The 23,452-nt window shown below is 38.2% G+C and overlaps 1 long non-coding RNA gene across 1 annotated transcript in view; it reads left to right on the top strand.

Annotated features, from left to right (window-relative positions):
- The first annotated feature begins 2,172 nt into the window (after nucleotides 1-2,172).
- LOC121924866 overlaps nucleotides 2,173-23,452 on the top strand; it is a 29,249-nt gene continuing 7,969 nt past the window's right edge. The window contains exons 1-2 of the long non-coding RNA XR_006102747.1: nucleotides 2,173-2,225; nucleotides 22,663-22,772. This is a non-coding gene — a long non-coding RNA (uncharacterized LOC121924866). The remainder of the gene's footprint in view (nucleotides 2,226-22,662; nucleotides 22,773-23,452) is intronic.

Here is a 23,452-nt window from a genome sequence, read left to right as displayed (position 1 = left end):
ATTTCTATAAGATGTTTTATTTCTGGTATTTTCCCCATACAAAATGGCAAAAATATATAAAACAAGAAAAGAGACCTGCTGGAAGTGTAAAAAAGAAAAGGGCACTTTTTTCACTGTTGGTGGGTGTGTAATAGGGCAAAAAACTACTGGAAAATAGTAAATGATACAATTAATAGTGTATTGGGTATGAAATTAAGTTTAAATCCAGAGCTCCATTTACTAAGCCTAATGGGTGATGAGGTAAAAAGAGATGAAGAAAAAATGGTCTTTGATATGATATCTTTGGCACAGATATGTTTCGCTCAGAAATGGAAAAGCAAACAAATTCCAACAAATGAAGATTGGTTTTTGAAATTGTATGAAAGTATGGGAATGGATATCTTAACACATGCTTTAAGAAATGATTTTGATACTAAAGTCATGGAAGGATGGAGAAAAGGTATAACTTTCTTTGAATTAGAGTGGGGAAAACTAGCAGTAGTCAATCTTAACACTGTTTAAATCTCAAGTCTACCTTGAGTATGATGGATCTTCGGAATCATAAATAAAAGGTAATTAGAACAAATTAAAAAGGATAGTTAGATAAGATAGTCAAATAAGATAGCCAAGAATTGACATTTTTGAACGAAGTTGGTAGGAAGTCAGTATGTATGTATGGTAGAATTAGTAAAAGGAAGAATGGAGAAGGATGATAAAGAGAGAATGTTGAAGATGTTTCTTCAGATGGTGAAAGAAAATAAGACTAGGTAAGAAGACTAGAATATATTAGAGATAAGTACGAGATATGTAAGGTTTTGGAATTTTGTTTTTACCTTTAGAAACTATTTTCAAGCACAATTAAAGGACAGAATGTTTAATGACTATCTGTGTAGTAAATATATGTGCATGTATATGTAAGTGTATGTATTTCTGTATGTAATTTTTTGAGTCAGATTTGTAATACTTTGTTTTGTTTTGTATTTTAAAAACAATAAAATATTTAATTAATTAAAAAAATGTGAGAATTTTGCACAGAATACATAACCAATTAAAGTATTTTCTACGCAAGAAACAATGTTTACTGTGCATTTAACAACTGGCCCGAACAGACAGGCCAAAATAAAGCTACTTTGGGGATATGTTGTTTAAATGACACACACATCTTAAGAGGCTAGAAGCTGCGCCAAAGCTGTGCTTAGGAAGCATTTATGCAGCATTTAAACAGCATGCCTCCAAAGTGACCTGAAGCAGCTTTATTTTGGCCTGTCTGTTCAGGCCCAATATTACTGCACAGAAAGTTACTTATGGTGTATAAAGTGCTGTTTTCTGTGTAGGAAATGCTACTTCCTGTATAAAACAACCACATGTGAATTTTGTGCAGACTGAACCCTGAACTACAAAGATTCAGGTCAATGCAGGATTTTTCTTGTCAGAATTTCTCAGCACTAAAAAAAATACATTTCTTTCCATTTTCTAAATATTTCTGAATATTCTTTCCATCCCTATGCAACATACATAAACTGTCCATTTAGTCAGAATAAATCCAATAAAACCTTAAATCCACTTGGTTCTGATAGGGCTGGGAATCATGCAAATGATGCTGATCCACACTTTCAACCATTCCTTAACATTGACTGTGCTGTATTGGGAAGTACAGACCAACAACTTCTGAAAAAAGGCAGGATCCTTACCTTTGGTTTAGATTCTACAAATCCTAGTGCTTTAAATAAATATTCCTGCTGATTTATTTGTCCCATTTACCGAATTTGTACATCCTCATGATGCCTTATAAAAGATTTCCCCAAAGGAAGACAACTATTGATTATATGAACATAAATTAATTTTGTATGAGAGCATTCTAACTAATCTGTGGGTTGTAATTACACTGTGAGCTTGTCTACATTTAATCTTCTTTTATATATACGCTTCCATTTGTATGTTATTATTTGCATAAATCTTAGAATAAAGATATTAAAATTTAATGAGCCTAATGTGTTTATTTGAAGAAATTTTACAGCATGTAGCCCTGCTCATTTCACTGGTTTGCCATCTGAATTATATCAGTACAGGAGAAAAAGCTGTGGGAGTTTAGGTCTTCAATTCTGAAATCTTGTTTACTGCACATGTATAGTTATGACTCATGATTTGCTTGGGGACAGAGCTAGCAGCCAGTAGGTGCCTCAGACTTTAGAGCTCAGTCTCTGAGAGCCTCTGGTGTTTGCCTTGTGGTGTATGCAGTAATACTGGTAAGAGTTATTATGGTCTGAAAGGGGTGGAAAAAAATAACTGCAGAGATAGAAGAAGGATCTGTTGTTGTCTGCTGCAATCTGTTTGCAATGCTTGTCTTCTTACCAGAAAGCTTCACTGGCTACACTTGTAGCAAGTGCAAACTTGTGGTTCTCTTGAAACTGAAAGTCAACATATTGCAGTGGTGACTCTTCAACACATCAGAAAACATTTGGTGATTGGGTAAATGTAGGGGGGGGGATGCTGACTATTCTTTCTTACTATGCAGACCTAATTCAGACTACAGTATGGTATCAGTTATCAAAGGGAAAATCTTGTTAACTGTATTTCTTTTAAAGTAACAGAATAAAGTGACTATGGGGCTATATAGACGGGCGGCTTCACGTTGCCCTTTTTTGCCCCGGATGGAGGCTACGGCCACCGCACGCCACGGCCTCCACAGGGAGCAAAAAGAAGCCCTGAAAAGGGGCTTCTTTTTAAATCTCAGAAGGTACATTATTCAGTTGTGTTACCTATAGAGATTAAGCTATAATCATATGTTCATTTCTTTATTTATTTAAAGAGCACATACTCTACCTTTTGCCACAGTGGCCTTAAACTAGATTGTCATACTACTGTGGTTAGAGTATAATAAAAATAGTGTAACATAAAAATAGTGTAACATAAACCAATCAACATAATAAAATAACAGGTCAACAGAACTACAGAGGAAAAATAAAGCAACTAAAAGGCAATCCCACACATATCTCTTCAGAAGTAAGCCTCCAGTGGGGCTTATATCCATTTATAACTAATGAATCAAAAAAGATTCCCACAAAACACTAGGAAAAATGTCCTGATAATAGGAATTGACCTAGACTACCTCTACACATGGTAGGCTCTCCCTCATTGGAGGTTTTTAAACAAATTGTATGTGGTCATCTCCCAGGATGGGAGCAGAAAATTATTGCATGATAGAAGGTTAGGCTGGATGGCCCTTGGGGCTTCTTCAAGCTCTATGATTCTTACCATTAATACACTAGTTCTGCACAAACTTTGCCTTCCGTCAGCTCAGTCAGCTTCCTCCCAGGTAACAAACCATCAGATTGCCTCTTAAAAGGGCCAAATATTGTAAACAGTCATTATGGGAAAAGGAAAATATTATTGTTGCATGTGCCCTATTCAGATGTCATCAATACAGGGAAAATAAATAAATAAATAAATAGCAAGTAAACCTTCCGCTCTCTATTTCCAATTGTAAACATCTCTTCCAGTAGAGAGCAACTTTCTGAAGAGGACAAGGTCCTCTAAATGGGGAGCACATCCATGGATAGAAGAAATTCTCCAAAAGTTACTCTTCACACGAACAAAGTGAGGGAAACATGAATGTGGGAATGGAGCTAGCCCTCTCCGCACCTCATCTTTAATATTCAATCTTGCCTAAAAAGAGCTCTAGTATCTAAGAAATTAAGACAGTACCAGTGAGCACGCCAAGGGAGGACAGAAAAGGCTTTCTTTCTGGTCTATCATAGATTTTATTATCTATTCATTTATTTGATTTATGTCCCACCTTTCTCCCAATATAGGACCTAGAGAAAAGGCTCTCTGTTTGGCACTCATCCGTCTCACACAAGGAGACAGGCATGTGAGGAAAATACTGTTAAACAAGTTTATGTGGGAGAAGCCAGACTTTTAGTTACATTTTAATAAATAAATAAATATATAAAACAGAAATGTGGCAGACTGATAAGAGACAATGTTTCTCCATTGCCCAAGGTGAACAAACAGATCAATGTAGCCCTCTCAGCTGGCTCAGAAAGCTGCCCTCTATCAACTGTGATGTTTATCACACTATGCTCTTAAAGAGGTACTATTTCAGTGTGACTCCTCTAGCAGCCTCCTGTTGCATGCTGGGATTGGCAGTTTTAAGGAGCTGAACTTCTCTGCCTGAGAATTCTAAATACCCCTCCTTAAAACTGCCAATCCCAGCATGCAACAGGAGGCAGCTAGAGGAGTCACACTGGAATAGTACCTCTTTAAGAGCTCGTCTGATAAACACCTGTGTTACATTATGCAAAATTTGCTAGATGTGTACATGTTTCTTTACAGCTCAAGCAGCTGATCTCCAAGTGTGCCAGACTTTCATGCCTATAATCCACAGTCAGTATGTCACACTGTCAAAGGATGATGGTAGTTGTTGCCCAATATATCGGGAAAGATTCAGGTTGGAAATTTAAACAATTGTGTTTAGGTTACATGAAATGAAAATAGAGATTCTGAACTTATGACTGGGCTAGGAGCATATTTTTTCATTAATTTCTTTCTCCAAAAAAAGCAGTTAAAAATGGCCCGGTACAGACGGGCCCTTTGCGGCGTGCCCATGACATGCTAGGGTTGCTCAAAGGTGGGGCATGCACATGCCCCGCAACCCTAGCACATCATGGGCACACTGCAGCTGTGCAGCGCCGTACAGAAAGCGTGTGCAACGATGACGTCGCAGCTGTGCTGCGTCCAAAAGACTCATCTGTGGATCCTACCCAGACAAGATGGACCATCCTCACCCCACCAAACATGACAGAGAAAGCTGGCTGACCATAGTAAATGGACCCTAGGCCATTGGTCCTGAATAATTTGATAGTGGTGGAATGCTTTGATAACCAAGGCTTTCCCTTTCAGCAAGCCAAGGTCATTACCTTCAAGATAAATGACCAGAAGTGTGCAGTGGAAGCCCCTTGTGCTCCCTGAACAACAATCCATGCCATCACAGCCCCCTCTTCCCCAGCCACTCCCCTGTGGCTTGATAAATCAAGCCAAGCTGCAATCTGAAATTGCATGTTTCAGGACCTATCAGGACCTAATGGAAGATACCCTATATACTTGACTATAAGTCGACCTCATGTATAAGTCGATGGCAAGTTTTGGGGGCAAAATTATGAATTTTGATAAGTCGAGGATAAAACATAGGGCATGTACAAAAGATCTAATGATGAAGCAAATGAAAACAATGCCAAATAACTTACTAAATCCCAGCAGGTGTAACTGTTTGTGCTCACCCTAAGGCTGGAGGGATGAGAGTAAAGCAAGGTCAGTGCTTTCAGGACAGTTTACACACTTGCCTTTCACTGGGAGATGGTTCCTTTTTTCTTTTTAATAAGAGTTAAAGTAGAGTATTTACATTGACCCGTGGATAAGTCGACTCGTGCTTTTTGAGTGAATTTTGGACCTAAATTTCTAGACTTATACATGAGTGCATACAGTAATCTTGCCTGCAACGTCCTAGTTAAGGCCTATGAGGCAGGTCCAGACCTAAATTGTTCATAAGAGGCATGCAAGGGGCCTAGCCAGGGCCTCCAGAAAAATAGAGGCTTACAAAAGCCTAATCAAACTAAGAAGGCTTGCAAAAGCCTAACCAGGGTCTACAAGTCCTGTAGATACCTTATCAGGGCCCACCAGAAGGCAGATTAGGCCTAAAAGGCCATTTTAGGGGGGGGGTGATATCTGTGAGATTCCACAAGGGTTGCAGAAACCATGCAGAACCTGCAAGGGCTGTGGAAACCCACTCAAGGCCTATGAGGCCTATTGGGGGCTCACTAGACCTGTGGCACCCCAATCAGGGTCTATATGAGTCTAGTGGAGCCTACAAGACCTGTGGGAGCTAAACTGGCCTATTATGTGGAGTTCTGATGGGAGGGTCTATGATGTGACCAACCTTCTTACTTATGCTCCGAGGCTTGCCTTTTACCCCAGAAACATCCCTTAGCCCCTTGGCCCTGACACATGCCCCAGTTTTACCCTCAATACATTTTTCTATTAAATGAATTAGGGATGAGCTCTCCAGTGTCCTCGCACATGTATTTTATTATTGGTAGCATGCTGACTGTGAGGCTTTTATTATAAATTCGTTCAAGCCACTCTCTTCTTAAAACAAATTAAACAATTACTTTATTTACAAGCAAGATTGCTTCGTTTCAAGGTTGTTTCAGATCTTATGGTTACAGAAGTACAGTGCTTGAATAGTTACAAGGTGTTTCTTGTTCAGTTCGCTTATGGAACTCTCAGAAAAATAAATTGTTTCTTATTTGTTTTAAACCTCTCTTCTTGCATTAGTAACCTGCCCCCTTTTAACAGAAGTAGGAATTCTATTAAGGTTCTCTTGCCTGAATCTTAGCTAATTGTTTTCAGAACAGATCAGCTCTGAACTGTGTCTTAAACTAACACACTCTACTCCGATGCTGACTTGCTCCTCTCCTTTTATAGTTACTCCCCCAGCAGCCACCACCTTTACAGCCAGCCTAAATCTGATTGGCTGTTGCAGAAATCCACTCTGCCTAGTGACTCACCACACATGGCATTTGCAGAGACCCAAATGGTGCCTACAGGGCCTGGGAGTTCCGAACAGAGTATATACGTTCTCCAGAGACTTATTGGGAACTGAAGAGGCCTATGGGGCCAATCCTCCACAGTTAATCAGTCAGGGCCTATGGAGCCTATAATATATATATATATATATATATATATATATATATATATATATAATATGCCGTCTTTCTCCCAGAAAGGGACCCAAGGCAACTCACAAATTAAACTCTTTTAAAAAAATATTATTACAAAAAATCAACTAACACATCACATAAAAATAATATAAAATTACAAAAATGAAAACCACAACAAAACCATGATACCCACACGATATAGCAAACACCCCATATTAAAAAGCCATACCATGATTACACATTAAACTCCTGCCTGAATCTGGACCTTTGAAAGAGGCCTGTGGGGCCAATCCCCCACAATTTCTCAGTCAAGACCTATGGGACCTATAAAACCTATGGAGGCCTACTCGTTGCTAAAGAGGCCTGTGGGGCCATAACCACCCCCCCCAAGTTACTTAATCTGGATCTATGGAGCCTCTAAGGCCTATGTAGGCCTACTCAGTGCTGAAGAGGCCTGTGGAGCCAGACCCCCAGTTACCCAACCTGGCTCTATGGAGCCTATAAGGGCTATGCAGACCTATAAGGTGTATAGGAGTCCTGGTGGCACAGTGGTTAAATGCCAGTACTGCAGCCACTCACTGGCAAACCATAATGTTGGGAGTTCAATACCAGCCAAGGCTCAGGCTCGACTCAGCCTTGCATCCTTCCGAGCTCACTAAAATGAGTACCTAGCTTGATGGGGGCAATTAGCTTACAGTTGTAAGCCATTTAGAGACTGCTTAGAGTGGTATGGAGTGGGTAGGCCCATGCTACTGTGATCTAAAGCAGATATAGCAGGGAAGGACAGAGCCTAATAAACCCTATAACTCCTTCCCTCAGGCTCCATGTCCTTTTACTAGATCTCCTCCACCTTAGGCCCAATAAAAAAACATTTCCTCCCCACAGTGTTGCATGTTGTGGTTCCAGAACTGGTTTCCGAGACACATCACTCAGAAGGACAAGCCTATGTTATGTGCAGTATTCAGATGAGTGTCTCAGCTGACAAACAATTCTACAGAGGCCACTGAAGAGATGCTTTGAGGCACCTGTAATTTGGTTATTAAGAAAATAAAACTCCTAGATGGCAAGACATAACAAAAATGCCACAAAATATACAATTCTTTTACAATCAAAATGTCACTGGAAACCTTCAAATTTTTGTTTGTTCTTTCCCCTAGTGTGCATTTGTCAGGCACATCATATATTGTTTTCATTCATCAGTAGGTTGGTTTTTTTTTTTAATTTCCCTTCCAAGAATCCTGTTTTTCTACAGATAAATTCTTTATTCTTGTTGCCAATAAAAAGCTTTAGTGCAGAGTACTAAAACTAAATTCTGGTGTCAAAAGTTTCTTTATGTATTCTAAAGACAACAACTAAAACATGCATTGGGAAGCAAATTCTTAAAGCTGAAATTATGGAAATACAGTATTTAGTGAGCAGTACTGGGATGAGGGTAACAACAAATGAGGGATGCTATATCAAAGCTAGGTAAATTGTGGCGCTTTCAGTTTTCCCAGACTGGAATACCTATCATTCACCAGCACTGGCAATGTGGGCTGATAGAAGTTATAGCTCAGCAACATATGGATGGTTGCACTTTGGTCATTTGTTATACACTGTAAGATGCTGAAGCAGGGCAATTTACTCCCTTCTTTTTCCTTTGCTTTTTCCTTGTCTTTTCATTTAGTGCTCAAAATCCCATGGCTCCTCAAGGTCATTGAATAGGCCTAGTCTTATTGGGCTGTTTTATGTTTATTTGTTTGTTTGAGGGAGGTTTTATATTTTAAACATTTCTTCTACTTCTGCAAGAATCAGGGGTTCACGCCAGAGATTCATTTTGTATTACAGTATCTAAAGTCCTTAGACAGTATGGCCACTGACCACACTGGGAGCTGAAGTCCAAATTGTAATTTGTCTATATCTATATTCCCCTTCCTAAACTGCTAATCCAATCTTTGATAGGATGGGACCATGCCAGTTACAATGGAATCATAGCATTATAATGGTGTAGTATGAATGAGCCCCTGGAGATGTGCTTATCAATCTCTGCTGCTTGATGCTGCTTCTGTGCAGGAATCCCAAAGCTATTGCTAAGGTTGTGGTGGAATCAACGGGATGTTATTAATTTTAAATAAATTTATTAATTGGGATGCCATGTCACCATGTTTTACAAAAACAATGAAAACACAGAATATAATTGATAATTCCTGAGTGGGTTCAACTACTTAGCAGCCTCGGTAGTGTAATTTAGCCCAATCATTTCAGTGGGATTCAGTCTCTCTAGCCTAGATTAAGAGGAGACCTGAGCCCCCTATGCTGCAGGGTCACTGCATCTGTGATCATATTAGCAGCCTGATGATCTTGCTAAAAAAGAAAGACCTGTTGATCATGGGTCTTCTGCATCCCATATAATTTGTCCAAATTCCTATTCTGGTGTTATTTAAGCTGTTTGGCATTAAATGCCAATAGTAAAGAAGAGCAATTGATATGATCTCAGTCGACTTTTTGCATGTAGAGCAATCACTTCTGAAGGGTCTATCCTACATGTGTAGGCCTCTATCTGAGGTCAGAACTGCCCACTAGCAGGCCTGAGCATAGATTGGTACAGGCCTAGCCTTTCCACTTCCAGATGTTTGTGCTCTACATGGAAATGCAGGGACAGGGGGTCACAAAGTGATTTGTCATGCATGATTTTGGTGAAGTGCTCTGAAGCCAGACTCCTCACTAGCATGTTAAAGTAACAGCCAAATAGCTAGGACTCCTGAAGAAAACAGAAGATAAAACAGGTATACCAAGCAGAAAGTATGGCCCAGTACAGACTGCCGGCAGGCTGGGGCCAATTCTAGGGTTCAGGAGCACGCAGCATCCACACACTCCGGAATCCTACCATGTATGGATGGTGCCATCTTTACGCAGTGCCATCCATACAGGGCATGCGTGCATGATGCAAGTGTGGCGCTTCATATGCACCTCTGGGTGCTGCGCATCTGTCGTGGACATGTCACAGTACGCCAATGGTGCACTGGTGATGGCATCTGCATGCACCAAGAAGAACCCAGTTTTTCCAGGTTCTTTTTGGTCTGGAGGGATGCCGCATGGTTTGCCTGCTGCAGTGTCCCTCTGAAGGAAAACTGGGCACCTCCAGCCCACCTTTTCAGGGTAGTATGTACTGCCCCTATGTTTCATTAAAGCTGGTGTCCACACCAGGATTTCTCAAAATACATGGGGTTTTCTTGGCAATGGGGGCTTTGCCATTGCCTTCCCCTGAAACTGAGAGCATGTAACTTGCCCAAGGTCATCCTGTGTATTTCATGGCCAAATGGGGAAGCAAACCCTGGTATCCAGAGGAATAGTCAAACACTCAAACCACTAGGCCAGCTAGCTTCCTTCACATTATAGTGCTATATTTCACTTTAGTTGTCATAGGCTACATCCTATGAAGTCTTGGAGCATGCAGTTCATGTAGGCAGTACAGTTTATTCATGACAACCAAATACAGATTATAGCCATCAAATTACAAAAATAATTAAAACCCTTTAAAACTTCCACAGTCAATTAGCTTTATAATATATAGAGCAATATGTTTACACTAAAATTACAAAAATATTTCATACAAAACATCACAATTTTCCATACTCTGTTCAAATGAATATAATCTGTTTACTGCAGATTCCCATGCAGGCTTTTATCCTCAAAGTCTAATCTATGTTTAGCTGCTTTCACAGCAAATCTAGCAGTGTTGAACATAACATACTTAGTTGTATTAGCTAACAAGTGATTTTCTCCAAGTCATTTTGGTTAGCTACAAGTTCTAAACTTTTCATCAGAAACTTATCTCTTGGGGTTTTATGTATCTTACAATGTAGCATATAGTGCATGGTGTCTTCAATATCCCCACTTCCACAAATGCAAATACGCTGCTCCTTGGGAATCTCTTTATATTTCCCTTCAATATAGTCTGTTTTCATTGTCTCGATTTGTAGGGCTATAAAAGCCCTACAAAAAAGAGGTTGAGTTATTTCTGATAAATATTTTTCCTTTCCAAAACATACTTTTAGAAAAGGTAACCTAGAAGAGAACTTTGAAGCTTTAATGATATTAATATCCTGTAGAGCATAAAGCTCTTGCATCCATTCTTTGATGAGTTTCCTACTATGCTATATATCACCAGATTTTAGAATTATAGGGTCCAGGTCAAATTTCTTCAAATCTGCCTCACATTCTAATAGCCATGAATTTTTATAGATAGAACCTCTTTGTTCATGTACAGAACGAGTTACTAATTCATTGACCAAATGTTTCAGTTTTACAAAATAAATAAATGATGCATATAAGAGGTAATAAGATATAGGCATTAATCCAACTTCTGCTCACATATAGCTGACTGGTACTCCTGGTGGAAGGCCAAATATTGTTCTTAAAAATGTATTTTGCAAGACCTCTAATTTATTTGTCTTAATATTTCCCCATACCTCTGCTCCATATGTAATCTGGAATATGACCTTTGCCACATAAACCCTTACAGTTGGCACAATTGCATTTCCAACTTTGACTCTAACAAATTTTAAGACAGTTTGAACAGATTGTTGTGCTTTCAAATTTACAGCTGTCAAGTGGTTATTCCATGAGCTTTTTTCAGAAAAGCAAACCCCTAAGTAGTTAAATTGCATGACCTGTTCCAGGTGAAACTCATTCAGTACCCATTTATGTTTGGGTGGATGTTTGCCAAAGACCATAGCCTTTGTGTTTGTATAGTTCACACAGAATTGTTCTTTGTTACATACTTCCCCAAAAGTTTTCAATAATCTTCTCATACCTATTAAATTTTGTGCCAAAAGGACCATATCATCCACATATAGTATAACATTAATTTCCCAATTTCCCAAGGACACAGGAAAATTAGAGTTATTGACCAGTTGAGCAATTATATCATTTACACAGATATTAAACAAAAATGAGGCAAGCAGACAGCCTTGTCTCACACCCTTGGAAGTTGTAATGTCTTCTGATAATTGTCCTGTTTTACTTACTCTTCCTTGGATACTAGTATCTGAGTATTAATTCTTAATTAAGATCAGCAAGCATCTATCCATTCCCAACCTCCATAATTTATGCCCTAACCTCTGGCTGTTTATTCTGTCATAGTCGGAAGTTAAATCTACAAAGATAGCATATAAATACCTTTTGGGAGAACTTGTATATTTTGCTCTCAGATGGTTCAATACAAAACAGTGGTCAGTAGCTAATCTGCCCTGCCGGAATCCAGCCTGTTCCACACCAATCACATTGTTTTGATCTGCCCAGTCTTCAGCCTTGGACAGAAGGTAGTGTGTATATAATTTTGAGGTGAAATCTAACAAACTAAGAGGACAGTAGTTGGCTGGTAATGTTTTATCTCCTCTTTTAAAGATAGGAACCACAATACTTTGTCTCCACCCATTGGGAAATTTCCCAACTGAGTTGATAAAAGTAAAAAGCTTTGCTAATATGGGGGTCCACCAGTACAAATTATCCAAAAACATCTCTGGAGTAAGCATGTCCTCTTCAGATGCCTTCCTTCTATGTAGACTTAGAATTAGTTGCTTCACCTCTCTTGGTGTTACTATTGGCCATACCTCCATTTCTTTAATATCAGGAAGTTGAAAGCATGGCAAAAGGTTCTTGCCTAAATCAGAATGAATATCAAAGTTAAAACCTTGATTGAAATAAATTTCCCATGATGTATGCATAATATGTGCATCTAATCCATATTTATATTCCTTTGATTTACTTGTAGTTCAGGTAGGCACTAGAGGTCTTCCTTAGGGAATGCTAAATACACCTTCCCAAATTGCAAACCCCTGGATTCCATAATGTCATAATAACTAGTGGAACTGTAGTGCTATCTCTGTGGAGAGTCTAATGGCTTCAGCTCCAGTTTAAGGTCCAGTTCTAGCTACTATATGGAAAATTGTACCACAACAATTTAGCTTTGTTAGAAGGTGCCATTTAGAAATAGCCATACACTCAATATTACAAAGATGTGATCAAAAGTCTCATTTCTACATTTGAGAGGGAAAGGTCTATATAATTTATGCACAGTTTTGAATACAAGGATGTATGGATTTCTGGATATATCAAACATTATTGCCAGCCCAAGTCTAGACACTGTCAGCTGTATTCAGATCTGAGTTTTCAGGACCTGAGCAGGCCTGTTGATGACAGGTTGCTTTGGATGTTTTTCATTCATAGGAGATTATCACACAGGGTAAGGAGGAATAGCTCCTGTCCTTACCCATCCTTATTGTATCCACGCTTATCCAGTCCATGTCTTGTCAGTGGCCCTGTCATTGTATTAATGTGGGTTTCCATTAATACAAACTGATGGGGCCATGCCCCTTCAGGGATGGGAGAAAGATGGGATAAGCATGCCATCATCTGAAAATCTTATCGCAATTGAACAATAAGAATGTGTCACAGATGAGATAATGATGACATCATGTGAAAATATCAGTGCGATCACATGGGAAGGACAGGACAGGAATGGGTCAAGGATGTCCCATCCCCCATGTGATAATCTCCATAGTCATCAAAAGTTGAAGCTGACTTGATGGCAGTTAAAACAAATAAAAAATAAAATAATCAATGAAGAAGTTTACACTGTTATGGAAGATCCCCCTCTCCTGCAGTGTGGGAATTGTGTAACCTAATGTTGGTTTAATTATATTTTTCTTGTTTCAACAACTTCCAATGGTTCAGAATTTGAATGAAAGGTTTTCTCTTATCTTTTGGGGCATGTATGGGCAAAGTGCGGACCTAGGACCACATGTGGTCCCAAGGTTGGTATGATGCCCTTGACTCCTCTGGCTTTATTTTTTCTTGCTAATAAGAGAAGGGTTAATTGTTTATCCTGGAAGTCTTTTAAATTGGTTGCTGCACTGTTTAACTTCTGGCACCTTCTTTTTTTTTCCTTGTGGTTTTTTTTTTTTCATTTTTGGGGAAATTTTGCAGATTATATGGCATGGGAGGGTCCCAGGATCTGGACTTGCCACAGCTGCCTACCACTACTTAAGGGTAATGTTCTCAGACATGTACTTCTATTCTAATTACGAGGTCACCTCTCTCTTATAATGGATTCAAGTGCATTTAGATCTTTTTTGCTAGGAGTAGGAGGAAAGAAGGGAAAATCCATTTATACTCATGTGGGTGTTGCTCTTTGTATTCTGCTTGCTAGTAGCTGGTGCTGTTCATTCCACGTTTAGTGACTTCCAGGGGCATCTTCAGGCCTTTTGGGACCATTTCATACTGACTGTATAATAACCCATCCTAACCTCTGGCATTCATTAATTTTGGGAAGGGAATGACAACTGAAATCTAAGCCCTTCTCACCTCTTATCTCTCAACATTCCCTACAGCACACACTTCCAATGCAGCTCTTTCAGAGAAATTTCAGAGCATACAAAAGAATGTGAGATGGACTTTCTCCCCCTCTCTCGCCCTCCCCTATATCTAAGCTGTTGAATTCATTCATTTTGGTGAGGAGTATCAGAACTACTGGCAGATGAGGTTATATATCTCTAATAATCAGCCCTGAATATATGAACTGGAGGGAGGCAACAACCTTAAGACCTGGTGACAACTCTACTGATGTTCAGTAACTTTTCAAAAAAGAGTCTTTCATCTCACTTTAAGGAGTTTGACAGACAGTGGTGGGAAATATAAACGTTTATCTATTTTATTAATACTTGTATATATCACCCTTCAGCATGTTTGGATTTCTAAGCATGTGCAACATAAAATTAATATAACAAAAGAGATCAATGCATATAAAATTTTACATACATTATTTCTCCCCATTTTCAGTTTCAGTGAAGAAAATGATTTTTCCTAATAGATAGGAGTTCTGTGAGTTCCTTGACTCTTTTTTTTAAAAAAAAACAAAAACCCTAAATCAAATAAAAACAAAAACAAACAATACAGCATAAGCTGAAAAATTCATTCTTGAAATTAACTTTAACTTCCCCATAAATTTTACTCACAACTTGGGCTGCATCTGTCCTGCAGAAATAATCCACTGCTTTAACTGCTAGGGCTCAATGCTATGGAATTCTGGGAATTGTAGTTTGTTTTGGCACCAGAGTTCACTGACAGCGAAGACTAAATGTCTCCCAAAACTACATTTCCCAGAATTCTGTAGCACTGAGCTATGGCAGTTAAGATGGTGTCAAACTGGATTATTTCTGCAATGTGGATGCAGCCTTGGAAGCAAAACATTACAAACATTAATGATGTTATTGGTAACGTGTTACTTAGCTCAGGAGGATAATGAATGCATAACAATGTTATTTTGCAAAATTGAATCCTGTCTGGTAATGTGATTATATTTTCATGAAATGAGAAATGTTTACTTATTGCTTCTAAAATGTTGGATTTAGAAGATTTGGGGGCATTCTTCCTATTTTCTGTGTATTTGTGTGGAAATAAAGAAGCAAATATGTAAATTGAAAGTGATGTTTTACTTATGAGCAATAAGCAATGGAAAATGTGTTATCATGTGTAAGTACAAAAACAGTAATGAACAAAGCTCAACACATTAAAAAAAAATATTTGAAGCTCTGGTTTGATTTCTGCATAATTCTACAAATGTCCCTTACCATGATAATATGGAGTAATAGCCATGGTGAATGTCAATATGTCTTTTGCTGAAAGAAAGTTATGAATCTCTAGTCCATACTATCTACAATAAGTTACGGGATATACAGTACTGAGCATCAGAAAGAAATGTACAATCTACCTGTTAATCATTTGAAACATATGAGAGTGAGGCTTGTGGCTTCCATGTTACTGGGACGGACAATCCACTCCAGATTTTAGTCCAGACTTTAAGGTGCTGATCCCCTGTTTTGGTATCCCAGCTAGATTCTCTTTCCCAAGGAGGTGGAAGCCACCAGCTACCACTGCCTATATGGGCTGAGAACCAGGAAAGATCAGAAGTGAAAAAATTAAAACCTACTCAAATCAAACAGTCTTTGAGGTTTTATTGTAGTCTTGTGACCTTAAAGTGTAGCATAGAATCCCAGAGGGACAAAGAGTTGCAGTCTTCTTCCAATCTTTTAGAAGCCATGGAAAAATTACTTTGCATGGAAAGTCAGTCTGCTGTAGGTCTAACACAGTTCAACAGCCCTGAGACTACTCTTGAATCCTTGCTTCTGCTCACACTGAAGAAGACCACAGCTTCATGTATCCACAGCCTTACAATTTGTATAAAGATTTCTAAAGGGTTAATGAAAATAAGCAATATTATCTTAAACACTGGGCTAGAGATATTCTGTTTGAGCAAATGTTTCCTGAGCTTTGGGTCAAAACTGGGCACAGCTTAGTTTAGTGAGATCTTTTGCATCAAGCTAGGGAAATCTCATTAATTCATCTCGAAAACCCCAAATGTAAATGAGAGCCTGACTTTGGCAGAGTCTACAGGATGTTATCACAGCTGTCTTCCTCCTTTGCAATCTGTTCCAGTGCCAAACGAAGAAAGCACAAGGCAAGTTGGCGGGCTGTCTGAATTATACATTCAAATTGCCTTCTGCTTAAAACCCCCTAAAATCCTAATGGCTTAATTAAGCCAGAAACATTATGTTATGTGTCTCTTTAAGTCCTAACATCAAGTTCTCCTTTTCAAAATGAGCATCCAGGGTAGCATGGAATTGAAAGGGTTGTTAGAACCATCAAATTCCCATGGGAATGGGGAAAAAACAAGAAAGATTTTCCATAGCAAATAAATATTGCTTTTCCTTTTTTCAGCTCTGTAGTGAAGGTACTGGGAACCTGTCAGTCTATTTATTGGTTTTTCAGAAATTAATACTGTAGCTCCAACAATTCTATTAACCAGACTTTGCTTAACATTACAAAAAACCACATTGGATCATGATCAGCAACAGCCTGTATTCTATCACCAGTAGTGATCAGTTCCAGGTGATTTGGATTAAGTAAGACCTCTTTGGTTAATAACTGATTTTATGATTAAATTGCTGAAACCAAATAGTCAAAAGTTATTTTAAAAGGGTAACTGAAGAAGGCATAACATAACCGAGTGCCCTGTTGTTTACCACAAGTAGCACCTGTTTGTTTGTTTATTATATTTTTATACTGCCTTTGCTTAAACCAGTGGTTCCCAACCTTTCTAATGCCGCGACCCTTTAATACAGTTTTTCATGTTGTGGCGACCCCAACCATACAATTATTTTCATTGCTACATGCAAATATGTGTTTTCCGATGGTCTTAGGCAACCCCTGTGAAAGGGTCGTTCGACCCCCCAAAGGGGTCCCGACCCACATGTTGGGAACCACTGGTTTAAACAGTGAATAAGAGCAATGCGTAACTTCAAATCCATCAATAAGCCAAACTGGTTATACAAGCAGCTTGGTATCACTTAAAATACCATAAGAATAATTTGTATGTACAAGAGAGTTTCTTCCACTTCAAATACCACAAAAAGCCAAATAAATGTTTCAGTAGGGATGTGGTGGCTCAGCAGTTAAGATGCTGACTGACGATTGCAGGACTAGCAGGCTGGCAGTTCAATGCCCAAGTGCTGCATGACAAAGTGGGCTCCCGTCACTAGTCCCAGCTTCTGCCAACCTAGCAATTCGAAAGCATGTGAAAGTGCAAGTATATAAATAGATACCACTTTGGTGGGAAGGCATTCTGTGCAGTTGTGCTGCCACATGACCATGGAGTCATCTTTGACAATGCTGGCTCTTTGACTTAGTAATGGAGATGAGCACCACCGCCTAAAGTCGGATACAACTTGACAACCTTGTCAAAGGGGAAATCTTTACCTTTAAAGGTTAATAACATTAAGTTGGATCACCAAGTGATAGATTAGACATTTCTAAGATACAACATATGGACACCACTGATACTCTAATGGCCATATACAGACTTCTTTTTTAAAGATTGTAAGCCTGAGGACAGGGAACCATCTAATTAAAAATAATAATAATTGTAAGCCACTCTGCGGGCCTTTAGGGCTGAAGAGTGGGGTATAAATACTGTAAATAAATAATAAATAATATACAGACACATTACGTGGTGTCTCTGGTTTGATTGTTCCAAATCATGTAAAGCTTCACATTTCTTAACCAGCACTTTGAAATGACACAGGATATAAACTAGACACCAGTGAACATGTTTTGATGCTGGTGTCACATGAATCTAATACCCATTTCCTATCCAGTTTCCCTTGCTTGCATGTTGCAAAACTTTAGGGGTTTTTGGACAGCTCTCATGTGAACATCCTTGGATTAAAGTCACATCTAAGGCTTTCAGTAGTTGACTGATGCCCCTGGCAAAACATGAATTTTTGAGTTTTTCCTGTGTCTCTCTTCTTTCTTCTTGGTGTGGACAGAGTAAAGTATTCAGAATCTGATCACTCTGACATGCTGTCTAAGTCTAGATAATACATTCTCTCTCTCTCTCTATTTACACACACACACACACACACACACACACTGAGTCCTTGGTATCTTTTAAGGTTTGGTTATCAAACCTTCTATGGATATCAAAATCTATGGATGCTCAAGTCCCATTATGCACAGTGGGGTAGTGAAACTGTGTCCCTTATACATAAATTAACAAAATCAAAGTTTGCTTTTTGGAAACTATATATTTTTGGAATATTTTTAAGCTGTGGGTAGTTGAATCCATGTTGAATCAGTCTGTGGATAGACACTGCCAACTGTAGTTAGAAATGCCTCTTTAAGTGATGAAAGATGTCTGTTTGTGAAACCATATGATTGTCCTGGATTGCATATCTAGTACGTAGCACACTTCATTTTGTGACTAATCATTGGAAAGTAATCATATGCTTATGTGTATATGTCTGATTTCTAAAGCACATATTTCTTCACTGTGAGAGAGGACAAACAATCATAACTGCATTTTTCTTTGGACCCTAAACGTGAGTATTATATAACATTTAAGTTTAGCAACCTTGAATGGTATCGGAGAGAATTGTGATGCCAAACTGTGTTCTGGCTTTAGGTAACTATTGTAAATGGTTTCCAGATTAAACTTCTGGAGTCTTTGAAAACACTCATGAAATTTTAGCCAGTTTCTAATACTTCTGGAGGACTGTTGTATGAGTTGTTCTCTCCTCATCACAGTGTAAGTTGATATAATTAGAATTTAAAGACATAGCCATGTTAGTCTGGATCAGTATTCAAAGGGATATTATAGCACCTTGGGTACTAACTGAGAGAAAGAAGTTGGCAGCATACGCTTTCGGAAACTTAGGAGTGGAACAGACAGGCAAAATAAAGCAGTTTCCAACTGCTTTGAAGATGGGACATTTAGATGATGCATGCCTCCAAAGCGGGTAAAAGCTGGACCAAAGCCATGCTCTGGGGCTTAAGAAACAGAGCAAACAAAACCCAGGATAGTTTGGCATAGCACAGAAGATGCTCATCTTTGGGCCTGCATATAAATGCCCCGATGTGAGTGTGGTGCTGCAACAAAGCAAAGAAAGCAAACTGGGACAACTCCAGTGGATATAAATACAATATACACAAACCAGACAGTCCAGACAGGGGGGCATGGGGTGAAGGGGGTAAGAGGGCATGTAGGAGGCCCTCCATGATTGTGCTTTGCCAATGTATCACTTGCACACCAATGCATTGATGTCTTGTATAGGTGGAGCATCACGTGTGCAACTGTGTGGCCATTCAAAGGGGTGGCCATGCAATGGAATGGCATCTAGGTGGATGTAGGAAGTACTTGGGGGTTACCGATAGTGTGTTCATGTGATGGTGTGCATGTATGGTGGGGAGGCAACAAAAACATTACCCAGCAGAAATCCAAACATAGGTTTTTGCATTTTTATTTTATTCAGGGTTTTTTTTTTTTTGGCAAAAAAAAAAAAATTGCCTTCTTTGCAGAAGAATAGTGTTTCTTGTGCAGGAAACCTACTTTCTGAGTAGAAAATCCCACGTTCTTCACAAAAATATGTGCCTTTTGAAGAGAATAAGTCATGAACTTTTAAGATTCATCAGGGTTTCCCAACACTTGGGAAGCTAATTTTTATTATTTGAATAGTGATGGATATTCACACACACCCTTGTTTATTTCCACCTCTAGCAAGAATGTTATATGTAAAAAGCCCCTTTAAGCTCAAAGATTCTCACTAACAGAAAGCGAGTATTTGATTACTCAAATGCCTTTATTTCTGTTTAAACACTGGAATGGCTTTTGTTCTCTGAGAAGTGAAGTGTACTTTTGCTATACTTTTTCTATTGTATACTACTGTTATTTTAACTTTTGTGTTAGAATCATTCTGAGTGCCACAAAGTTTTAAAAGCTTTTGCTTAAAAAATGAGCATTCTGCTCATTTTTTCAATACATTTCCTTGATACAATGCCATCGTGCCATAAAGCAAGATACCATTAGTAAGCCTTGTGCTTCAGTGGGGTATACCGTAGATGATAGGCAGGTAGTAGAAGAATGAACATTTAGCATGCTTTTTACTTCAGACCTCCCACACTTTATCACTAGTTTGTAGAATTTATAATGTATATATTTTCAGTTTATCAAATACCTATATGTCTTGTGACATCTTATAGACTCACATGTTTTATTTGGCATAAGATTTCATGGGCTTCAGATCACTTCATCAGATTTATGCAGAGATTTAAGGTCCCCAAGAGATAAGGGAGACACATTTCATAATAGTTCAGAAATGCTTAAAGTCAAGACTGCAGAAATTTTTCAACATAATCTCCAAATACAGTTTACTGGTAAATAAAAACTTAAGTATTAAGGCTGAAATTTATTTATATTTTTTCTCATATGGTTAAAAAAAAACCCAGGCAGCATTTGAGGGCATATAGATATATTGGAGCTAAAGGGAATGGGACTATCTGAATAATTTGAAAGATTTTATAAGAAAAGGAGCTTTCTTTGTCCAGGAACTAAATTTTTAAAATTAAAGTCCACTCTATTTCTTCTTCTTTTTCACAAGAATTCCTTTTTCAGTACAGTTCCCTTTCTCTATTTCCCTAAAATTCCAGAGTTATTGCAAAATGATGTTGTTCCAAAGAATGTTTTGCTATGGAAGTCCCTCCTTTGTTTTTTTTTTGTTTTTGTTTTTTATATTACAGTGGAGTTCCGCTATACATTTTAAATGAGGCCTTTATTCAGTAAAATTCAGTTGTTTATATTATTCAGTTGTTAATATTACTGTATTTGCATTTTAAGAGAGCATAAATTACCTAACTTTATTGTTTTTTTTAAAAAAAATCAGCAATATTCATTTATCTTTCGCTGTCTTTTCCCCCTTCTGTTTTGCATTGACATTTAAATATAGTCGACAGCTATTCCAACTGGAACTTCATAATACAGTGATAAACAGCTCTGGATGAAGCCTTGTAGTAGGTTAATGACAGTGATCTTTTATTGGATGACAGAAAAAGTAAGGGTCTAGAGAGCAGGCAGCATAAGAATCTATGTACAGGTATGGTGAGAAAGAGCCAGTGTGCCATAGTGTTTTGATCATTGTACTACAGAGACCATGGTTCAAATTCCCACTTGGCCATGGTCACCATCCTGAGCAAGACACACTCTTCCAACCTCAGAAAATCCCACGATAGGTTCGCTTTAGGATCTCCCTAAGTCAGAAATGACTTGAAGGCACATAACAACAATGGTGCCAAGAGATATAATGATCTAGCTTTAATTCAGGGGGAAAATGAAATGGGAAACAATAGGCCACAGCTAAATTTATATACATAGGGGGCTCTGTTGCCACAAGTGTATTCCTGTGTATTGCTTTCCTGGATCCATAGCATGTGAGCATTCAAGGAAGTGTGGTGTGAAAGTTTACATCATCCAGTTCATTCACCACCACTAAGCAAGTAGACAATCTGGGAGAAGCAACGAACAACAACAACATAAAAATGTTGTTGAGCTTCTGGCTGTAGCATTCTACAAGGAAGTGTTGTATGTGAAGAGGAAAGCTGCCTGAGATCCCTTTCAAAGGATTCTGAACCATCAACTTTCCTCCCATTTGAGAAGATACTGTTTTCAAGTGAGTCAGATTTGCAAATAGTGATTGCTCTTTCCAAAGCCCCCAAGTAGATTTTAATAAAAATGGTTCATAATGAAGGGCAAGAGTGTCTGTTGGAATCAACTATAGCTATAGGAAATAATGGCAGCTGAGAATGACTATAGATATGTTTGGACTCTGCTGAAATCAGAGACAGCTGCAAGGAAATGGCACAACCTACAGGAATAGAAATACCATTTCTCTATACTCTTTCATTATTTTATAATGTATTCTTTACTTTATTTTATTATTTTATTATTTATGTATTTATTTTAGTGGTTCACTGATACTTGTTCCTTGCAAAGTAGGTTGTTCTAGTAAGGAAAATGGATCCTGACAATTCAGCTCCTACATTTACTCACTTATTATTTAGGTATCATCATTAGGGCTTACTTTTAACTGAGCAGATATTCATAGCGGGCCCATTTCATGTTGTTTGGGAACTGACTGTTGGGTTGCATGGAAGCACCAAAATCACATTTCATTTAGATTTCCAAAATAGCTTGAGACTGTCCTGAGGAATGGGAAGCAGCGTTTCAAATTCCAGTCCGGGAAAATATTCATATTATACCAATAAGGCAAAGCTTAATAAGAAAGGACAACAGTTTACAGGTGGAGTATCTACATTGCATGAAGAAGGTCCCAGGATCTGCAAATCTGGGAATAAACTCTGTCCAAGACTCAAGAGAACTTCTGTCAATCAGGATAAATAATACTGATCTATTATTATTATTATTATTATTATTATTATTATTACACACTTTCCCCAAAACTGGGACCCAGAGCAGCCCATAATATTAAAAGAAGAGTACTATTAAAAGCATACAAAAGTGATACATTAAAAGAGAATTAAATTATTACAATATTAGAATGAAATTGCTACAATATTATTATTGTTATCATTACAGTGTCACCAATGCACCAATGGGATGGTTTAGAATCAGACAGCTTCCTTTGACTGATTGAAATGCTTACATATGTTTGTGAAAGTTTTCTTCATTCTGAAGCATAAACGAAGGTATTATGGTTTCTTGAACTTGTTTTTCCTGCATTGGAGCTTTTTACAGTCTGTTTCATTTTAATGAAAAAGTCTCAGGTTGAGATTTTATTCTATTTTATTTTTATATATGCCAGTAGTTTGCATGGATTCTAGTGTAATACTGTGACCCCCTGAAACTGATTGTAGCCTTCAGCTCACCTGTTGCACAATGGTTGATTTACATCCCACTTGTACATGTAGTATGTTGTTGGGATTTGTAGTATGTTGGGATTTGTAGTATGTTGTGGCACCAGATCACTTTGACAGAGAAGTCTAAATATCTCACAAAACTTAAAAAACAAACAAAAAAAATACCACCCACCAAATTTCCATAGCATAGATCCATGGCAGTTAAAGAGATATAAAACTGCCTTAATTCTGCAGTGTAGATGCACCCTAAGACAGCAGTCCTATACACTCACATGAGAGAAAGTCTCACTGAATTCAGTGAGATTTACATCTGAACAAGTTTGTGCAGGATTGCATTGTTGATCAAGAAATATCTGCTGAATTGAATTGAATAGAAAGGGATGTGAAGGATTTATGTTCACACCAGGTCTTTCCCTAGAAAAGATGAAACTTACTGTTGGTTTACAATCTACTGTATTTGAATTTACTAAGGCCTGAAACAGAAAGGCCAAAAAGTGCAGCTTCTGGCT

Source organism: Sceloporus undulatus, chromosome 3 (assembly GCF_019175285.1).
Source record: "Sceloporus undulatus isolate JIND9_A2432 ecotype Alabama chromosome 3, SceUnd_v1.1, whole genome shotgun sequence".
NCBI classification, from domain to species: Eukaryota; Metazoa; Chordata; class Lepidosauria; order Squamata; family Phrynosomatidae; genus Sceloporus; species Sceloporus undulatus.
This window is presented reverse-complemented; position numbering and strand designations above follow the sequence as displayed.